The 22,480-nt window shown below is 38.1% G+C and overlaps 1 protein-coding gene across 2 annotated transcripts in view; it reads left to right on the top strand.

The window, feature by feature from the left end:
• The first annotated feature begins 2,572 nt into the window (after positions 1-2,572).
• The window catches only part of TFDP2 (transcription factor Dp-2), a 192,638-nt gene continuing 172,730 nt past the window's right edge, over positions 2,573-22,480 (top strand). Inside the window, exon 1 of one of the 2 annotated variants that reach the window (XM_043474217.1) lies at positions 2,573-2,899. The gene's annotated coding sequence lies outside the window, so the exon portion shown is untranslated. The remainder of the gene's footprint in view (positions 2,900-22,480) is intronic. The other variant, XM_043474216.1, reaches the window with a different exon arrangement.

Raw genomic sequence — 22,480 nt, forward strand, 5'->3', positions numbered from 1 at the left:
GGCAAAGAGCTGGAGTCAGAGGAAGCTTTTCTAGAGAATGTTGTTTTAGCTTAGATGAGAAAGCATGTGTAGATGAGGTGTGGGTGAACTGGGGGATTATTCTACACACAGGAACACCTATGAACAAAAGAAGTTCTTTGGACATCTATGTGTGTGTTTCCAGTACCTTGCACTGTTGGTGTATAATAAGTGCTTAGTAAGTGTTTGCGGAATCAGTAAGTGTTCTGCCATGTTTCAAACTTCTACTCTCCTTCCTCGGAGATAGTGGAAGCTTTATTTACCTTTTCAAAGGAAATCAGATCTTTTAATGGGGAAATGAGAAGGAAGAGAGAAAGCTGACTCTTGTGCAAATTGCTAAATTGAAGCTGTGAGTGGGAATGAAAAATTGATTTACATGAATTTTTCTCCCTGAAGCAACTTGACAATTTATTCTGTTCTGGAGAATTTTCAGTTTTTGGCTTCAAAATCAAGCTGTTCCTTATTCTGAATTTCTTGGCCTGCTGTGAAACTAGCATTTAGTGTCTTTTACAGCATACCCTGATTAGGTCATGGAAATTCACAGCTAGATCAAACCAGTATATGGAAAATTTGAACCTGCATGCCCACTTTACTTCATGGTATTGGAAGCTGTTATGAAACACTGACTTTTAAAGCATTTTTTTTTTCAAAAGCACTATTATCAAATGATCATAATAATCATTATTTATTGAACACTTACTATATGTATTACATAGCAAAATCCTCATATTAACTCTACAGGAAACATGAAAATTGCCAAATATTAACTATTTTATATGGTTTAACTTAATATCATTTTCAGACTCTCACCTTAAAAATTTACAGAAGTCAGAGAATCACTGAAATCCATAGCCTTACTCCAATATTTAGCGGAGTTGTCTTCATAGATAAAAAGATTTCAAACATAATGTCCAGTATATTATACTTCATTATATAATATAATAAAGCAGTTTTATTCAATTAAAAAAAGATTCCAAGGTACTCTTGCTAAATTAACATCCACCACTCTCCCCCCACCATTAGCTCAAGCACAGCCATGCCTCTATCAATACTTCTTGGATTATTTATACATTATACCGAGGTGGTTTACAATCCAGCTCTCCTGCTAGACTGAGCTTCTTGAGGATGGAGGTTTCATCTGTTTTGCTCATTTTTGTATCTTTGTCCCTAGAGTGTTTGAAAAGTATTTAAGTTGAAATCTCACCAAAATTTCTGTGGAAACTACATCTATTGATCCATTACTGAAAAATGCAAGGTAATGACTCCTTTGGGGCTTTTGCATTTTAGAATCAGTCCAAGGAGACTGCATTGGGCTTTCTTGACCGCCTAGGACTTATCTATGTACAGTTATGCAGAAATCATCTCTCCACTCCACCCGAGAGAGGTCCAAAGGCGTGTTCTCTCCGCCTCCACTCCCTTTAGGTATTTATTTAAATGGCACGTTCCTGTCTCCTTGACTGGGCACTCTAAAACAGGCCATCCCTTAAAGCCATCCCTGGTATGCCAGATTTTTCCCCCACAGCGTGTCCCAGCATGAAACATAGCTTATATTTTGCTTATTTCTTTTGCATATTATCTTTACCACCGCACTAAAATGTAAGTGAAGTGAAATGAGAGTCTCTCGGTCCCGTCCGCCTCTTTGCGACCCTATCGATTACACAGTCCATGGAGTTCTCCAGGCCAGAATACTGGTGTGGGTAGCTTTTCTCTTCTCCAGGGGATCTTCCCAACCCAGGGATCGAATCCAGGTCTCCCGCGTTGCAGGCGGATTCTTTACCAACCGAGCCACAAGGGAAGCCCACTAAAATGTAAACTCACACATGATTTTTCAGATAGGCACAGAATGTATTATTAACATTGAACTAAATAGGTATTTGGGGGTGGGAGCTGCGATTTTCTCTTCAGCGTCCATGTGACATGGTGACCTGTCCGGGTTTGGATCTTATTTGCCGGTTTGTTGAAGACCTCACACCCTAGCAGTCTTTAACCCACTGTCTGCATAATTTACAAGGTACTGCAAACTTGGCCCCACACGTGGCCTCATCACTCGTCCCCTCTAGGCTGCTCCCCCGGAGGTGACTGATCAAGTGACTGGGAACCAAGATGTCCCTGGGAACTAGGGACACCCGTTTCCCTTTTTCTAAGAAAGATCGGGGTTTTATTGTAAGGGGCCGGGGGGATGGGGGCGGATGGAAAAGTCAGGATTCCCACCCAGGCCGGGGGAAGGGGGAGAGGGTGTGGCTATAATTTTAGGCCTCAGGCCTGTAGCCGGCTCCGGAGGCGGCTGGGAAGCACGCGGCAGGATCGTTGCAGGCGATCCGCTGAGAACCTCCAGTGGATTACCCAGATACCCCACAGGGTGCTTAAGACCCCGCTCCTCCACTTCGCGGCCCCCTCCTCTCTTTGGGAAGCCTGGGGGCGGGGTTTGTTTACTCCGTGCACGCACCGCCAGCCTGGCCAATCCGTGGGGAGAGGCGCCGTACGTCATTCATCCAGAGGGCCAATCGGCGCTCACCGTGCTGCTCCGCCGCCAAAGCTTGCGCGGGGGAAGCGGGGCAGTGGCTGGGCCGGGCGAGGGCGGACGAAGCTGCCGGAGAATTCGGCTGCAGCCGCCGGCGCTGCTCGGTTCTCCAGGCGCGCCCTGACCCTTCCTCTTTGGGCAGGCTCGAAGGCGCGCGCGCGCGGTCGGCGTCCTGGGGCTTAGAACTCCAGGGCCTCGACTAGGCAGGCCGCGGATCGCCCACCCTTCCGCGAGTGTGAGTCCGCCGGGATCCGGGCGCCGCCAAGCGCGGGCGCCACTGTAGCAAAGGCGCCTGAAAACGCGCTCCAAGCTCGAAGAACAGTCCTGCGCGGCCGCCTTGTCCCCTGCAGCCAAGCGGCGGTAAGGTCCGGGGCGCGGGCGCGGGCTCTGTGCGGAGGGCCTCTGGACCCCGCCCGGCGTGATCCTGGGCAGGTTTCCCTCCCTGCGTCTCCGGGCCCCCTTGCCACTCTGGGTCCCATCTGTTTATTCCCACGCGTTCTTCCAGGCCTGGCCGAGTAACCCTTGAGTACCTGGGGAAGGGAGTGGGAAACCCGAGACTACCCTCCACCCCCAACACACACAGAGCAAATTGCGGGGAGGCACCGTGCCTGAGTCACGCCTGCTGGAAGAGAGGAAGGGCTGCTTTCTACTTTTTTCGGTATCTTTAGAAGAATGGCTTCTAAGTCTGACTTTTCCGACTTTTTCTCCTTTCCTGACCCACATGCCTTCATCTGTCTCTACCAGGTGTATTTCAGAGTTCCAAAGCCTCGTGCGCTTGGAAGAGCCTTGCAACCTCCCCAGGGAACTTTTCTCTAAAGTAGGGGATCACTTTTGGGCCCTGACTCTGAGAAATTCCAGAGATTTAAGGTTCCTTTCCATAGAAAAGTGCAAGAGTTTTGTAGGATCTTGCAGGGAGGAGTGCAGCTAAGATGAGCGCCCAGTCTCTGGTACCAGCTTATGTGGTCTCAGTTCCTTCATCTGTAGTAGTAACCCCCTATTGGGGGTGGTCAGGAGGAAATGGACTAATCGGTGGACCTATTTGGAACGAAGTTCGCGTCCTACGAAGTGCCCTGCCCTGCATGAGTTAGGCTTTGAATTGACCACCCTGCATGATGGTTTAGAAAAGTTCCCCCTATTGTTTTTGGTTTTTCTGTTGAGACAGTTAACAGTTTCATCCCTTTCCGTATTCACTGCTAAAGCTCCCTTTGAGCCTTTGAATTCTTTTTCTTCCTCATTCTGTCTCAGAGGGCTCAGACTCCCTGTCCCATTTCTTTGCTCTCTTTTTAGTAAGTCAGTAACTCATTCCCTTCCTTCCCCTTTGTCTCCCAAATCTTAGTGTGTTTTTTCCACTTGAGTTCTATAGCCTGATTTTTTTCTGGGCCACTTTTCTTTTAATGGCTTGAAATCATCTTTACCTAATAGATATAGTTTAGGTTATTCATCTGTTCTTTATACAGCATAATCATGAGCCTACTGTACAAAATTAAATAGAAATTAATTTCGTTGATCTGTTATTGCATGTTGCTTTTCCATTTCATTGGTTGGCCTGCAGTTTAGCTAAAGTTTTATCACTATCCTGTTACTGTAATAAATCTTTAATGGCAGTGGCCATTCTCAAGTAGCACTGGGAGAAAAATCAAATGTCTAGACCCCAGATTCTATCACACTTGTATGCTGGCGCTTGATGCATTTGTTATTTATTAGAACATCTTGTGCCTGGAACTAGAGTCTAGTCTCATGGCAGACATGGTGTTTGTAGCCCTGTTCTGGCAGTACAGTTGCAGTTTCAGCAGTGTGGTGCTTATATTTAATAAAGGCCCATGACTTATTAAACTCTTGTTTTTGAGTTCCATTATGTGTGGTTGGTTAATTAGGAGAGAAAACAGAATTTTCAAGTGTGTCATACTTAATGTTACCATTTTGTGATCATGTACCTTTCCCACCAACTCTTGGAAATGGTGACGTCCAACTGGCACTTTCAAGTTTTTCCCTTGCAGCCAAAATTCTTAACTGTCTGAGCTATGTTCTCTCTTTGCAGCTTGAAATTGGATGTACAGATAGATTTATCCTTAATATGGAAAGTGTTTGTGGATTAAAATTATTCACTGAAACACAACCTGAAGGGTTCAAAGATTGCTTTTTGGAATTAGGAATTGTAATGTGCATATACCTTTGCTTTTTTTTTTTTTTTTTTTAGCACGATAGAAAAACTTTTTTGTTGTTGACATTTTTATGTTTTATGCATAATACATGAGTTGTTTATATTTACATCTGCACTTTACCATTTTTAAAGCCCATTTAGATACATGAAAGTTTTTAGAGTTTGATAAGAAACAGATTAAGCCAAAATTAAGTTCATGGCATAGATTAGAACCTGGTATTTTAACTTCTAGTCTGTTTTCTTAGTTTGTCAACCTTAACAGTTAACTGGGACTGAAAGATGAAAAGATTAAGGCTTGAAAGTAGAAGGAGGCACTTTCTAATTTGGGCATTAAATATTAGATATTGAGTAGTAACTTAGCATCTTATTTTTTATCTTTAAACTTAGATATGTTTCTTTAAAAGATTAAATAATAAGCCATTATAGCTGATAGTCAGATCTTGTAGTCAGTTTACATTGTCACTTGGCAAACTTGATTTCACTTTTTTCTGAACTCAGCATCATATTTTAAGCTCTTATTGCAGTGTGTATCTTAATGTATCTTAGAAGAAACTAGAAAGCATAGAGTTCAGAGTTTTTTTCAATCCTAGAATTTTAAGTTGTGATGAATTTTCTAGATTAAATATATTCACCTCTTCATACTTGAATCCTTTCCATTTTAATCTGAGGTATATGATTCTAAGCGTAGGACATAAATAGATTTAAAGGTAGATTTGTGGACCCTTGAAAACTTCATACAAAATTATATGTATTTGGACATTTTCTGGAGAGAAGGTTCATAGGTTCTGAGGTAGAGATATTTGGACAACTTTAACTTACAAGAAATTATTTCTTTTATTGAACTAAAGTTATCTCTTCACTGGTTCTAGTTCTGTCTCTTCTATGAGTTTTCAAATATTCGAAGACACTTCCTTATGTTTTCCTGATTCTTTTCTTCTCTGGACAAAATATTCTCAAGTCTTTAACTTCCTCTAGTGGATTTGTTGTTTTGATTTGCACCTCTTCACAATACTGATGGCTTATTTGTGGATTTGTGTCAGATCGTCCATACCCTTCTTAGCAGTGTAATACCTGTAATTAGATATTAGCCTGTGGAGACAACCAGAAGTCACCACTCTGATTTTAAAGCACATACTTTAAGAGTAGTGTTGCTTCTTTTGGCAACCACATTGCACTGTTAATTTATGATAATGTCCTGTCTAAGGAAATGAATTCTGGAGCTAGCCTGCCTGGGTTTAAATCCTGGCTCTATATCAGCTGGGTAACCTTGAGTAAATTATGTAAACATCCAGGGCCTCAGTTTTCTCATTTGTAAAATGGAGTTTATGATGGTACCTGTCTCATAGGGTTGTTTTAAAGAATAAATGAGTATATATGTGTTAAGCATTTAGAATGGTCCCTGCCATCTAAGTGCTGTGTGCGTTATCCATTATTGATTTTGTAGTCAGCTGAAATTTGAATTTTGTCCATGCTCTCCAAGTTCTTTAATAGAATATGTTTTAGTAGGACTTCACATCTATCCCAGTTAAATTTTATCTTGTCAGATTGGTTCCAGTATGTTTACTCTTTAAAAAAAAAAAGATCTTAATTTGATCATTCAGTAAAAAATCTTATTGTTTTTTCATACATTTGATAAATTATAAGTTTGATAATTCTGGTACAGTCTTCATACAAATTTTTTTAAAGTGTTGATGAGGTGGGCCTAAGAGCGTTCTTGTCCTGCTAGAGACCTGAGGGTTGATTTGAAAAAAATTAGTTCTTTGGTTCAAGTTGTTCAGCCAATTAGAAATGAAGCTAATTTATCATTATCTATCTCAAATATTTCCAGGTTTTCACAAGGAATTTATAAGGAACTTTAACACTTGGCCTTCCTAAAACCCAAATAATTTCATATCCTTCATCTTTAAAAATCCTATCTGTTCAATAAATGTCAGGAAAAAAAAAAAGCATACTAATCTGACATTGCTTGTTCTTAATGAAACTATAATGGTTTCCAGTCACCTAGATTGGTTGCTGCTTTTTCTGTGTTCATAGACTTCTATCAGACATGACTCTGAAATCTTGCCTAGAGTTACATTTAATCTCAGTGGTAATCTTGTCTAGAGTTACATTTAACTTCAGTGATCAGTAGTTGACAGGATCCTCTTTCCCTTGCAGCTGGATGGACTTTGTAACTGGAGTGATATGTTGTACCTTGTTGATGGTTTACTTAGAGCAGATGTGCTGTGTGCTTAGCCGCTCAGTCGTGTCTAACTCTTTGCAACCCCATGGACTGTAGCCCACCAGGCTCCTCTGTCCATAGGATTCTCCAGGCAAGAATACTGGAATGAGTTGCCTTGCCCTCCTCCAGGGGGATCTTCCCAACCCAGGGATCGAACCAGGTCTCCCACATTGCAGGTGGATTCTTGACCATCTGAGCCACCAGGGAAGCCCATGAATGCTAGAGCGGGTAGCCTATCCCTTCTCCAGGGGATCTTCCTGACCTGGGAATCGAACTGGGGTCTCCTGCATTGCAGGCGGATTCTTTACCAGCTGAGCTGCCAAGGAAGCCCAACTGTCTTTAATCTTATGTATATTGAGCTTTGGTTTCCATTAATTCATTGATTGAATTTATTAAATGCCCATTTTGTGCAAGATGCCAATGCTTGTTTAAACCCATCCAGTCTGAAGAGGATTTTCCTTTTAGTTTAATACATTAATTTAACTTCTTTGGCTGTGTTGGGAGCTGCACGCAGGTGAACAGGGCTGCTGTCTAGGTGCATTGCTTGGGCTTCTCCTTGAGGCGGCTTCTCGTTGTGGAGCATGCTCTAGGGTGTACGGGCTTCAGGAGTCGCAGCACGCAGGCTCAGTAGTTGTGGTTCCCGGGCTTAGTTGCTCTCAGCCTGTGGAATCTTCCTGGACCAGGGATTGAACTATGTCTGCTGCATTGGCAGGCAGATTCTTATCCACTGGGCCACCAAGAAAGTCCAAGAATTTTTCCTGATAAGAGATACCTAAAGCAAAAAGGTAATCCATGTTTATTTCTCTCCTTTATCACTGTTGTGACCATGCTCTGGCCTCCAGTCCTCTTTTCTCTGCAATAGTAGCTTCCTTTTGACCTTCCTCTTTTCCTGACTCTAGTCTTTAATCATTGCAGTCAGAGTCCACGTTGCTTTTTTTAAAAAAATGTTTTTTTTTTTAAATTGAGGTATAGTTGATTTATAGTGTTTCGTGTCAGGTGTAGAGCAAGGTGATTCAGTTGTATCTCTGTGTGTGTGTGTGTGTAGATGTTTTCCTTTATAGGTTTTACAAGATATTGAATATAGTTCCCTGTGTTATGTAGTAGGTCCTTGTTGTTTATTTTATATATAGGAGCATGTATCTGTTAATCCCAAACTCATTTATCCCTCCCCACCAACCCCAGTCTTTTTTTCAAAGTCTTTTCTTCCCTACGGGAAAAATCTATACTGATATAATTAGATTTTTATTATTGAATATTTTGCAGCTCCTTTATTCTGTTTTCTGTTTATTATCCTTTTAAATTTAAGTTCCCCACTTTTTTAAAAAAAACACAAACCTTTCTTATTCTTAGAGATGATGGAGACATGGTGGTTCCCCACCAGCTGGTCAGCGTGTGTGTGACTCAGCTGACAGTTACAGAAGCACTTACGAAGTTACAGGCACCGTATGAAGCTCTGAATTGACAAAGGAGCATGACATAGCCTCAGTCATTGAAGAATTCTAAGTGCAGGAAAAGATAGAAGAAAGTATTTAAATAAATCCTTTTCTTTTTTTTTTTTAATACTCAAAAGCCTAATAAGTTTATGTAACAGATTCCATTTTACTTTGGAAAGAGTCAAGTACTACTATGTTGTTATTAAAGAATGACCTTGTTAGGAACTAAGATCCTGCGTCCTCCGTGTCCAAAAAACAACCGAAAATGATTTTGTTGAAGTGACCAATTCAGTTCTATTTAAGTTAAATAAATTATAAAATCACCAATCTGTACATGTGGAAGAACAGTATATATTTCAAAACTGCCTAAATAAAATACTTAATCAAAACTGGAAGCATTAACTTCTCTTTTACAGACTACTCGAGAGGGAACAGTTAAAAAAATCAACCTACTAAGTTTTTCTTCACAGCATCTTTGAAATAGTGGTGGTGATATAAAACTGCCTCTAAAAGAGAACGATTTAAAAAAAAAAAAAAGTGATTTATGACATGATATTCAAGGAGTGGGGGGGATGGGAGAGACGGAAAAGCGAGCAAGGAGAAGATGGATGCTATTAGAACCAGGGATGTGGACTTCCTGGCCGGCCAGCAGTTAAGACTCTGCCCGCCCTTCCACTGCAGGAGGCCCAGGTTCCATTCCATCCAGGGATCTAAGATCCCACGTGATTGGAGGTGGCACCAAAAAGTTTAAAAAAACTAGGATCCCACATGCAGCACAGTGCAGATCCCCTAGGAAAGACTAAAAAAGGAACTAGGATGTAATATACAACATGATAAATGTGACTAACACTAGTGTATGTCATGGGGCTTCCCAGGTGGCCCAGTGGTACAGAATCTAATGCAGGAGACGTGGCTTGGATCCCTGGGTTGGGAAGATTCCCTGGAGGAGGGCACGGCAACCCACTCCAGTATTCTTGCCTGGAGAATCCCCATGGACAAGAGGAGCCTGGCGGGCTATACTCCATGGGGTTGCAAAGAATCAGACATGACTGAACACACACCCACATACACATTGTATGTTGCATATGAAAGTTGTTAAGCGAGTAAATCCTAAGAGCTCTCATCACAATTTTTTTTTCTGTTTCTTTCATTTTTTGTCTAGATGAGATGATGGATATTCACTTGATGTTTTCATGATGTATGTAGGTAAATCATTATGCTGTCCACCTGAAATGTATACAGTATTTTTTTGACAATTATGTCTCAATAAAACTGGAAGGAAAAAAAGGTAACTAATGAATAGCAGTCAATAAAATGATTTCTAGGCTAATGAAAGTTTGGTAAAACTGATAGATAATGATTCCACAGTAATTAATACCTTTTAAGCTATAAAGTCTTCACAGATAAGAACATTTTGTGAGCATAGTGATTATGTATTTTTAAGTTGAGCAGATCACTGTTCAAAGATAACAAAATATATCACCTGTGTGGGCATTCTAAGAAACATGCCCTGGAAATCTGTGTAAAAATGCCATAATTACACATGAAAAGCAATAGAATATGTACTGATGTTAAACTCTGCCTACAGTTTTGCCATTAAAATTATACTGTTCAAGACTATATTGTATCACAGTTGCTGTAAAAAGTAATTACTAACCATAGATCTTTTAAGGAAAATAATTTGTGGGAGATTAACAATAGTCAGAAAAGTTATTTTAGAAAGGTTTTCCAAGAGGACTTGACTATTTTGATATTGAAAGCATTTTGAAAAGCTTTTTAAATAGGTAGTTTTTGAAATAGATTTTCATTAGAGAATCATTTTGGTTGGAAAAGAGGTGGATGAGGGCCATTTAAATTCTTATCTAAAAAAGACAATTATATGAATTCCTTGATTATTATATGGAAAAAGAATCTTGAGCCTTGTTCTCTAGAAATCTTTGTAATCATAATAAGAACTTCAGACCAATAATGTTTCAGACAATTAAGATAAGCTTATTTTTCAAATGAAAAAGCCAAAGACAAACAGAATTATCTGATTTTAATTCAGGTACCAAAATGCTAATCATTACTTAGCGGTTTTTGTCCTTTTTAAAAGATGGAATTCGCTGGTGGTCAGTGCTTAAGACTCCGCTCATTGACTGCAGTGTGTATGGGTTCGATCCCTGGTCAGGGAACTAAGATCCTTCATGCTATGGGGTATGGCCAAAAAGTTAAAAATAAAATAAAGCATGAAAAATTCAGTGAAGCTCAGGAAAAACTAGTAGATGCAGTTGTTTTGTTTTCAAATAGAAGTGCATGGTTTCTGTGTTTTGCTTCTTGCAACTTTTCAAAACTGGAACTAAGCAAAGCAACTGGGAATGAGCAGGATTTATGTGAAAAGAGGTAATGCAAAAACATTGTCAAAGACGAGTTCAGTGCTGAAATTTGTTCAGTAGTACTATCAATTAGTTATTTTAAACCTGGAAAATGCTATAGTGTACATTTCTGTTATGAGGTACCAGTATTTTTATTTAGGTGTTAGCAGATGCTAGCTCCTTTTATAATTCATTTCAGAATGATTTTAGGTCTTATCAGTAGTACTACCCTCTTCCATTGACCTTAAAATTTGAGCAAAGACTTGATAATTTAGTTGGTAAACTAGTTAATTACAGTGTAAAAGCAGCTAAGTATTTTGAAAATATTTATATTTGTGGCTGCGTCAGACCTTAGTTTTGACACACGGGAGCTATAGTTGCAGCATATGGGATCTAGTTCCCTGACCAGGGATTGAACTTAAACTCCCTGCATTGGGAGCGAGGGGTTTTAGCCACTGGAACACCAAAGAAGTTCCAGTATTTTTTATAAATGAGTTCTTTCTGAAAAAACTTAATTATCTCTTCCTAAGTCAAATTATTTTCTTTTATTGTTTTTATATCAAATCCAATAGTATTCTTGGAATAATCTGGACTATCAGATACTGCAACTCTTAAGATCTGTTCTAAGCTATACATTTCCATAGGCTAATTGAAGTTACACTTTGGGGAAAATGTTTAAGGCAACTGAATTTTCGATCTTGATGTAAGTGACATAAAATAAGAATAAATTTCAAGAAACGGAAATCCTAAGCGAAAGCATGCAAGGCTAATGATAAGGAAGAGACTTTAGAAAGGGGTTGGGCTTCCCTTGTGGTTCAGTTGGTAAAAGAATCTGCCTGCAATGCTGGAGACCTGGTTCGATTCCTGGGTTGGAAAGATCCCCTGGAGAAGGGCAAGGTAACCCACTCCAGTATTCTGGCCTGGAGAATTCCACCGACTGTATAGTCCATGGGGTCGAAAAGAGTTGGACACAACTGATCGCTTTTCACTTTTATAAGGGGGTCACTAACTACCTTTGAAGCCCTTCCATATGACAGAAAGAAATTTCAAGAGAAATGAGAGAGATCATAGTAAAGAAAATAAGAGATTCTGTTGATACAAGCAGCTCATTGAAAAAAGTGAAACCCTGTTTACAAGGCTGTTCTTTCAAAACTTATAAAATGTAAAAGACCACAAGATATTTTTAGGATTAAGTAAGAAAACAGTGATCCATAATCTGAAAGCTTTGTATTCATTATGAATTTTAATGGCTTACTTTACCAAACACCTACGGTGTGATCAGGCCCTCATGTAATCCTGCCCAGAAGTGTGAGAGAGAAGTTTGTTTTTCATTTTATCAGTTCAGTCACTCAGTCATGTCCGACTGTTTGAGACCCCATGAACCACAGCACGCCAGGCCTCCCTGTCCATCACCAAATCCCGGAGTTCACCCAAACCCATGTCCTTTGAGTCGGTGATGCCATCCAGCCATGTCATCCCTTTCTGTTGTTCCTTTCTCCTCCCACCTTCAATCTTTCCCAGCACCAGGGTCTTTTCAGATGAGTCAGCTCTTTGCATCAGGTGGCCAAAGTATCGGAGTTTCAGTTTCAGCATCAGTCCTTCCAATGAACACTCAGGACTGATCTCCTTTAGGATGGACTGGTTGGATCTCCTTGCAGTCCAAGGGACTCTCAAGAGTCTTCTCCAACACTACAGTTCAAAAGCATCAATTCTTCGGTGCTTTTCATTTTATAGGTGAGGCCATAATTTGCTTTACTGGAACCAGAAAGATAGAGATGGCAGAGCTGGGGCCAGAGCATGAATCTGTCTGACTGTAGTGTAACCACTTCTCTCTGTTGCCTTGCTGAAATACTTAGGTCTTTGCTTCCACACTTTACTGCACAGCAGAGCTTAGCACGACTTTATAAGTCAGCTACACATCCATTTTTTAAACAGTCCCTCTGATCACCCGCCAGAATGAATTAAGAAATAAAAGCTCTGACTGTAAAATAGTGAAAAATAAAAAAATAAAATACTTACTTCAGCATTCATCCAGATATCTTTATAGCTTCTTTTTAATTGGCCCTTTCCAGTGTGCTATTTTTCCTAAAAGTATTGTGAATTATCCAAATATAAGTGGGTAATTTGAAAATTAATCACCAGTTTTGATTGATCATCCTTTCTCAAGTGTCACTAGTTAATTTAAAAATAGACCATTTCTGTATCATATGTATGTGATTTCTTTAATTCAGCTGTATTTCAGTTAATTGGTTAAATATTGATTATGAGCTGTGTGAATCTTTTATAGTGACTGATTTACTGTGAGTAGAAACAAGTACGTGCTTAGATAAGACGTTAAGCTAGCTCCTTTGTAACATAAATTTTTAATTTATCTTAATGCTTATGCTGTCTGCTACATGTCCTTTTGACATGTAGAAAATTAAATATGTGTGGGCCAAAAGAAAAAATTTGGGTGTTAGGAAATGATGTAAAATCTTAAAGTTGCAATGAAAGAAGAGAAAAAAGCTAAAAGTGTTCTGAAAAGTAAGAAGAATACTCCTATAATAGATAATAGGGGCAGTGTTTATTGTTAATCTTGGAACGAGAGCACGTGTGTTTCATAGTCAGAGAAGCGGTGGGTAATGATGCTGCTATCAACGGGAGTGTGGATGTGTCTGGTGAATTGCACAGACGGCAAGGAGATGTGTTTTTAAAGGGATAGTACGTATCTTTTCACCAAAGTTAAAAATATTGTACAGAAGGATTTGTTTTCCTCTTGAAGCATTCTGACCAACTGCACCACAGAGCTCAGACTGACTGTCTCTCTGTCTATCTAATTAGGTATCTGTCTTAGTGTCAGAAGCCTCTGACTTGTTTACTACCTCTGTGTGTAGAATTCATTCCAGTATCTCACCCTGGAAAGAAACACTTTGACTCAGATTGGCCTTGAGTGGAAATGGGGAAACAATTACATTCATTTGACTTAGTAATTTGTGTAAAACTTTTTCTGACTGTTTTTATCATCTAAAGTACCTCCAGGTTAGAGTAATTCTCAGTTTACCATCTAGTTATTTTTTTTAGGCTTTCTGTAACAATATGAAGCATTTTTTCATATTGTGACTAATAGCATCTTTGAATTTTTCACATTGAAACTACGCCTAAAGTAACCACTGTGTGTTTGGCAAAAGTCAGAAACTCTCTCACAGTTTACATTTTCTAGTGCTTGCTGTGTGAATCTTACTGCTCTGGTAGTTCCCTTGGAGATACTCCCTGTTATCTCTGCTCTTAGTCTTAGTTCTTGTTATCTTGTACAAATCCCATTTTTTCTCAAAAGGAGTGTGAGAGATCAGTTGCTGAGGATGCAGAAATAAAAAAGACCAGTTGTGTTTTCTGGATTCTTTTGGGCCTAGGGTCGCAGATTTGCCTTTCTGACTTCTTGTATTCATATATATTTGGAAGTTATCAATTCAAGAATTTTCTGCAAGAAAAGTCTTCTTATTTTTAGTCCCATTCTCCAGGGGTAAAGCCACTTTTTTTCTTTAAAGTTTTTACTGAAAGGTGATAGGTTTCTAAAATAGGACAAATTTTCACTGATTAAATAACACCTCTGTGTAACTAGCACCATAGATCCAGAAACAGACCATTGCCAGCACCCTGCTGGCCCGTTCCATTCGTGAACACCTCCTCCCCAAGGGAACTGCACTGTACTGACTTCTCACAGTATGAATTGGTAAGACTACCTTTGGCCATATCTGCTTTTAGTTCTTTTGATGGTTATCACACTTAATGGTGTAATAATTGCAGTACTTTTTTTTAAAGGTCTTTTTACTTTGAACTAATTCTAGGCTTACAGGAAAAATGCAATTTCCTAATCTTAACATTTTCATAACCATAGTATAATATTCAGGAGCAAGAAATTAACATAAGTCATGGACACAGGAGCCTGGTGGGCTACAACCCACGGGGTCAGAAACAGTTGGATGCGACTTAGTGACTAAATAGCAACAAACAACAATATTATTAACTAAACTACAGATCTTAATTTTAATTTCATCATTTTTTTCAGTAATAACGTTTTTCTGTTCCAGGATCCTTTTCAGTATCCCACATTGCAATTAGTTGTTTCTTCTTAGTATTTTCTAACAGCCTTCAGTTTTTCTTTGTTACATGATCTTGATACTTTTTGAAGAGTACTGATCAGATATTTTTCAGACTGGCCTTTATTTTATCTTGTCCAGTGTTGCTGATTGGATTTGCCTTTTTTACTAAATGGTTATGCATTTTTACTAAAAATACCACAAAAAATGATGTGTTTTTCTGTCCTTCACAGAGTCTTAGCCACTGGACTACCAAGGAAGTCCTTATCCTAAAATTCATATAAAATCTTAAAGGACCTCAAATAGCCAAAGTAATCCTAAAAGGGAACAAAGCTAGAGGACTCACACTTCCCAATTTCAATACTTATTACAAAACTACAGTAATCAAGCAATATGATACTAGCATAAAGGCAGACATATAAATCAGTGAAATATAATAGCCCAGAATAAACCTTTGCGTATACAGGCAGATTCTGACATGGATGCCAAGACCATTCAGTGGGGAAAGAGCAGTCTTTTCAGCAAATGATGTTGGGGAAACTGGGTATCACATGAAAAAGAATAAAATTGGGCCTTTATTTCATATATGAAAATTGACTAAAAATGAATCAAATACCTAAACTTGAGACCTAAAACTATTAAACTCCTAGAAGAAAACATAGGTAGGAATCTTTATGACTTGGGATTGATTTCTTGGACATTGTAACAAAAGCACAGGTAACAAAAGTAAAAATAGATAAACTGTACTACATCAGAATTAAAAACTGTGCATCAAAAGACACCGTTAATAGAGTAGAAGGCAGCCTGTGGAATGGGAGAAAATATTTGCAAATCATGTATCTCAAAAGGGATTAATATCTAGAACATGTCAAGTACTTCTACCAGAACCCAAACAACCTGATTCAGAAATGTGCAAAGGACTTAAAAGGCATTTCTCCAAATAAAATATGCAGATGGCCAAAAAGCACATGAAAAAATATTGAACATCCACTCATCATTAGGGAAATGCAAATCAAAACCACAGCAAGAGACACCTTACGCCCATTAGGATGAACACCTATCAAAAAAATAAAAAACAGGAAGTAACAAATATTGGTGAAGATTGGAACCTTGGTTGGTGGAGAAATTGAAACTCTTGCACCGTTGGTGATGTAAAATGGTACATGCAGTGTGGAAAACAGTATGGAAGTTCCTCAGAAGTTCAGAGTAGAATTACTATGTGGTCCAGTAATTCCACTTCTGGGTATATACTCAAAAGAATTTAAAGCCGAGTCTCACAGCGATATTTGTACCCTCGTGTTCACACCCATGTTCATAGAAGATGGAGGCTACCCACATGTCCATTGATGAATGAGAGGATTAGAAAAATGTGGCATATACATACAGTGGAATATTGTTTAGCCTTGAAAAGGAAGAAAATTCTGACACGTGCTACAACATGGATGGACTGAGGACATTGTACTAAGTGAAATAAGCCAGTCACAAAAAGACAAATACTGTTTGATTCCACTTATGTGAGGCACTTAGAGTAATCAAAATCATAGAGACAAAGTAGAATGGTATTTGTCAAGGGATGGGGGAAGGGTGCATGTTTAGTTATTGTTTATGTTAAAGTGGAGATAATGATTACGTAGTTTCAGTTTTTCAAGATGAAAAGCGGTCTAGAGATTGGCACAGCAATGTGAATGTACTTGACGCTACTGAACTCTAAATTGAAAAATGGTTAGGATAGTAAATTTTAGGTTATGTGTATTTTAACCACAATTTTTAAAAAATCTGAAAAAAGTTCCTCTTTACCCAATGATTGGACATGCCACCTTTGTCATACACTAATATTTCATATGTATTTAGATCTAATTCTGGACTTTGTCCACTGGTCCTCTGACCTGTTTGTGCATTTGTTCCACAATGTTTTAATTATAGAAGCTTTATAGTGTATTTTAATGTCTGGTAAGGTTGTTTTCCCTTCATAGTTTTTCTTTTCCAGTCCTTTCCTAGTTATTCTTGCCTGTCAACTTGTCTAACTCTGTAAAATGGCTAGTTAGTATTTTTATTGGGATTACGTTGAATTTGTAAATTAGGGAGAATTTATATCTATAATGTTCAGTTGTCTTATTCAAGAATAGGATATGTCTTTCTGCTGTTCTGGTCTTCTTTAGGAGTATTGAAAAATTTCCTAAATTTTTTTTTAAAAAGCTTTATTGCACTATGATTCATATACCATAAAATCCACCTTTTAAAGTATATGATTCAGTGGTTTTTGGTATATTCACAGATACGAGCAACTATCACCGTCACCTAATTCCAGAATATTTCCATCCTCCCAAAGAGAAACGACCCATTAGTAATCGCTACTCATTCCCTTCTCCCTTCTAGCCCTTCAGTTCAGTTCAGTTCAGTACAGTTCATTCTAGCCCTTGGCAACTGCTAATTCACTTTATGTTTCTTGGATTTGCCCACTGTGAGTATCTCACATAGTATCTCACAAACAATATACATTCTATTGTATAGATAAAAGCCATTTTATTTATCCATTCATCAGTTGGTGGACATTTTGTGTTTGCTTTTTTTTTTCAGGTTTTGGCTATTATAATGTTGCTGTGATCATTCATGTGTGGGCTTCTGTGTAGACATGTTTTCAGTTCCCTCATACAAGTTTTATACGTTAATACTTTTCTTACAGTTTATTGTTAAGTATTTAATTTTTCCTGCTATTGGACTATGTTACCATTATAATTCTCCTAGTATTTATTGACCTTTGTGGTTTTTCTGTATTAATTTTGTGGCTATGCATAAGTTAAACTCTACTATAGTTTAACACATGGGTCCTGTTGTCTGGCTTTGGTGTAAAGGTTATACTGACCTCATCAAATGAGGTTTTGAAGAGAATTCTTTGGAAGACAATGGGTATTCTTCCATTTTGGGGGCAGTTTGCAATATATATATCTCTTAGAGCACACTTCCTAATTGTGTTGATGAAGTTTTATGTATCCTCTCACTGACTTTTTTTTTTTTTACTCTTTTTTTTTTTTATTTTTTATTTTTTCAGTGGGTTTTGTCATACATTGACATGAATCAGCAATAGATTTACACGTATTCCCCATCCCGATCCCTGACTTTCTTGTTTTATCTATTTAGCTCATCATTACTGAGAGGTATATGTTAAAAAATCTCTTTTGTAATTGTAGATTTCTCAGTTTCCCCTTGTAAATTTGCCCCGTTTTTTTTTTTTTGCCTTATATATTTGTGAGCTGTGTTATAAAATACATCCAAATTTAGAAGTTTTGTGTCTTCCTGCTGAAAAGAATCTTTAATCATTATATGCTTTTAATTCTCTGTAATGCTATTATTATAAAGATCATTTGTCTATTTATAGGGTCACATTGTCTTTTTTTAATTCCGTTACTTTCTCTGGAGATATTCTTATATATTTATCTTTTTTTATTTTTCATACCTTTCTTATTTTTTTATTTGTCTTGAATTTCCTTTGCATTCTCAGTTTCATTTCCATTTTCCTGACGTATATCTTTTGGATGTCTCTTTATTGAATGTCTGTTGAAGATAAACTCACTGAAAATGTTTTTTATATCACCTCTATTTTTGAAAAATAGTTTAGGACTCTGTTCTATTCTCTATCATTTTCCCTTAACACCTTGAGGACATTACTTCATGATGTTTTTACTTTTACTGCTAGTGACTGTTTACTGCAGTCTGATTGTCATTTGTTTGTAAATAATCCACTTTTCTCTCTGCGTGCATTTCCCCCCCATTTAAAAAAATTGTGGCAAAATACACATCAAGTTTGCTATCTTAACCATTTTAAAGTATACAGTTCACTGTTATTAAGTGTATTCGCTTCTTTCTACAGCAATCTTCATCTTAAAATCTGAAACTCTGTACCCATTAAATAATACCTCCCCTTCCCTGGCCCCTGACAACCACCATCTGCTTTCTGTCTCTATGATTTGATTACTCTAACTAGTTGTATAAATCATAGAAGTAGGATCATACAGTATTTGTGTGATTGGCTTATTTTACTTAGTATAGTGTCCTCAAGATTCATCCATTTTATAGTGTCATAATTTTCTTCTTCTCCAAATTGTTTAGTATCCCACTATATGTATGCACGTATCATATTTTCCTTATCCCATTCATCTGTTGATAGATACTTGGGTTACTTCCAAATTTTAGCTGTTGTAAATAAGGCTGCTGTGAACGTGACTATACAAATACCTCTTGTACAGAAATAAAAAACTGGACCCTGCTTTCAGTTTTTTGAGTATATACCCAGAAGTGGAATTTACTGGATCACATGGTAATTCTACTTTGGCTTTTTTCAGGAGCTTCCATACTGTTTAAATGCCTCATTAGTTGTACCATTTTATATTCCCACGGGCAGTGTGCAAGAGTCTCAATTTTTGTACATTCTTGCCAACACTTCTCGTTTTGAGAGAAGCCATTCTAATGGATGTGAGGTAGAACCTCACTATGCTTTTATTTTGCCTTTTTCTATTGATTTGTGACGTTGAGTATCTTTTCGTGTGCTTGTTGGGCATTTGTACATCTCAGAGGAAAATCTATTCAAGTCTTTGCCCACTTTGGAATAGTGTCGCTTGGATTTCTTTTGATTGTTGAATTATGTTAAATTTTGTGCAGTATTTTGTATATTTTGGATGTTGATCCCTTGTTGTATGTGCGATTTGCAGATATTTGCTCCTCTTCTGTGAGAGTGCCTTTTTACTTTGTGGATTGTCTCTTTTGATGCACAAAATTTAAAGTTGTTTTGTGAAGTTCTTTGTGTCTTCTTTCTTTTGCTGCATGTGCCTTTGGTATTCCAACTCTTCACTTCATGTGATTCCCAAGGACTTGTCTCTTGTCACCTTAATTTTAACACCATTGAAAGTCAAAAGTTTTGATTATTTGTGTTGATAAAAATCCTCCATGGCAGCTGAAAACTTTGCTTTTTTTTGTGAGCTCAGCATTTGAGGGAACATTTGTTTTAATTTAGTCAGCATTTCTAGATGTTTGTGAAGGTGCAATTTATAGCTCACTACATTGGCAGAAATAAGTATGTCATTTGGGGAGTATAATTTCTTTCCTCTTTTCTTTTCTTAAATTCCCTTTTAGTTGGACATTCTAGATTGGTGCTCTGATTTTTTTCTTTTCTAAGTTGAAAAGCTTTTTGTCCTAGTTTGTGGGAAATTTCCTACCGTTTCATTACTTTTCCTCCTTCTCCCCTTCCTTTCCTTTCTCTCATCTTTCTTTCATTTCTTCTGTTTTGTTAATTTGGTCCCTTGATTTCATGTTAGACTTTCCTCAGTTGTTCAGTAAACTTTGGCCATCTGTTCAGATTAAAGAGTGAGGCAGTAAAAACTCGGTTTGAAGGGAGTTATTAACTGCAAGTCTTAACAAAGGGTGACTGAGTGATTGAAGGTCTTTTCTTTTGGGACAGGTTCCCTGTGGAGAAATCTCCTAGTCTCTTGATTGATTGGCTTGTGTTCTGGAAGCTGATTTGGGTTGGGGTCTAACAAATCTTTGGTCTCTTTGTGGTATGCTGTGACATACCACCCCTGTGTGTACCTGATTTCTACATCCTGTCTGGTTTACTGTCTTAAGGTAAATCACTTGTCTCTTGCTGGGGTAAGGAGAGGCAGTTTCTTGGCTACATACCTGGTCAGGCTTCTGAGTGATAACTGTTGTCTTTTTTAAAAAATGTATTTATTTGGCTGTGCTGGATCTTAGTTGCAACACATGGGATCTTTAGTTGTGGCATGTGAGATCTGTTTCCCTGACCAGGGATTGAACCCCTGGCACCCTGCATTAGGAGCATGGAGTCTTAGGCACTGGACCACCAGGGAAGTCCCCTGAAAACTGTTTTTATTCAACCTTTCAACCAGTGTTTCTGTTTTCAGCCATGAGCCAGACCTCTACCTTCAGATATCTTTTTTTCAAGCTTTTCTGTTGTGTTTTCAGCTTACTGGTTTCATACCCTCATCCGTGCTCACATGCATACGTTTGGCTTATTCTATTTTACCAAGCCGGCTTCACCTTTCCGCTGACTAGCTTCAGTGAGCTTTATGTATGTCCCTCATCAGGTAATGTCTCCTTTCATGATACAAATGTATTTGTGTTTTGATGGGTTTATCTTCTTTTACTACTTTAGCTTCATTTTAGTGTAGATTCAGAAGAGAATGGATGTAAACTTTTGTTTTCATATTTAGCAAATGAATCTTATGGGTAACTACATGTACAGTAAAAGAATGACTTTAGAACATTTTTTCGCGGCATATACACAAACTTAAAAATGGATTAAAGACCTAAATGTAAACCTGGAAACCATAAAACTCCTAGAAGAAAACAGGCAGAACACTCTTTGACATAAATTGTAGCAACATTTTTTTTGGATCTGTCTCCTAAGGCACAGGAAACAGAAGTAAAAATAAAAGGACCTAATTAAACTTAGAAAGCTTTTGCAGAGCAAATGAAACCATCAACAAAAGAAAAAGCCTAGTAAATGGGAGAAAATATTTGCAAATGATATGATAGATAATACCAAAAATATATAAACAGCTCATACACATAAATATTAAAAAAAAAATAGGCAGATGATCCTAATAGACATTTTTTCCAAAGAAGACATAGAGATGGTTAGTAGGCACAAAAGATGTTCAGCATTGCTAATTGTCAGAGAAGTGCAAATTAAAACCACAATGAGGTATCATCTCACACTTGTCATAAATGGAATCATCAAAAAGACCACAAATAGCAAATGTTGGTGAAGATGTGGAGAAAAGTGCACTCACTGTTAGTGGAAGTGTGAATTGGTGTAGCCACTAGAGAAAACAGTATAGAGGTTCTCCAGAAAACTAAAATAGAGTTACCAGCAATTCGATTCCTGTGTGTACATCCAAAGAAAATGGAAACCACTAATTAGAAAAGATGCACGCACCCCAGTTTTAATAGGAGTATTGTTACAATAGCTGAGATATGGAAGCAATCTAAGTGTCCATCACCAGATGAGTGGGTAAAGAAGACGTGGTATACGTAATCTATACCGTTTAAGACTATTCTCTCTTCAGTGAGATACTCCTCAACCAGAAAAAAGAATGAAAGATTTCCATTTGCAGCAACATGGATAGCTAGGGGCATGTTATACTTAGTGAAATAAGTAGAGAAAAATAATTACTGTATGTTATTATTTACATGTGGAATCTAACTAGTGATGAATAATATTGTTAAACTAGTGAATATAATAAAAAGAAACAGACTCAGACATAGAGAACGAACTAGTCGTTACCTCTAGGGAGAGGGAAGAGAGGGGGGTAAAATAGGATTAGAAGATTAAGAGGTGCCAACTACTAGGTGTAAAATAAATAAGCTACAAGGATATATTGTACAACATAGGAATAAAGCCAGTATTTTATAATAGCTACAAATGGAGTATAGTCTTTAAAAATTGTGAATCATCATATTGTACATCTAAGCATATCAGTTCAGTTCAGTTCAGTCACTCAGTTGTGTCCGACTCTTTGGGACCCCGTGAACTGTAGCATGCCAGACCTCCCTGTCCATCACCAACTCCTGGAGTCCACCCAAACCCATGTCCATCGAGTTGGTGATGCCATCCAACCATCTCACCCTCTGTCGTCCCCTCTGTCTGCCTTCAATCTTTCCCAGCATCAGGGTCTTTTCCAAT

Source organism: Cervus canadensis, chromosome 7 (assembly GCF_019320065.1).
Source record: "Cervus canadensis isolate Bull #8, Minnesota chromosome 7, ASM1932006v1, whole genome shotgun sequence".
NCBI classification, from domain to species: Eukaryota; Metazoa; Chordata; class Mammalia; order Artiodactyla; family Cervidae; genus Cervus; species Cervus canadensis.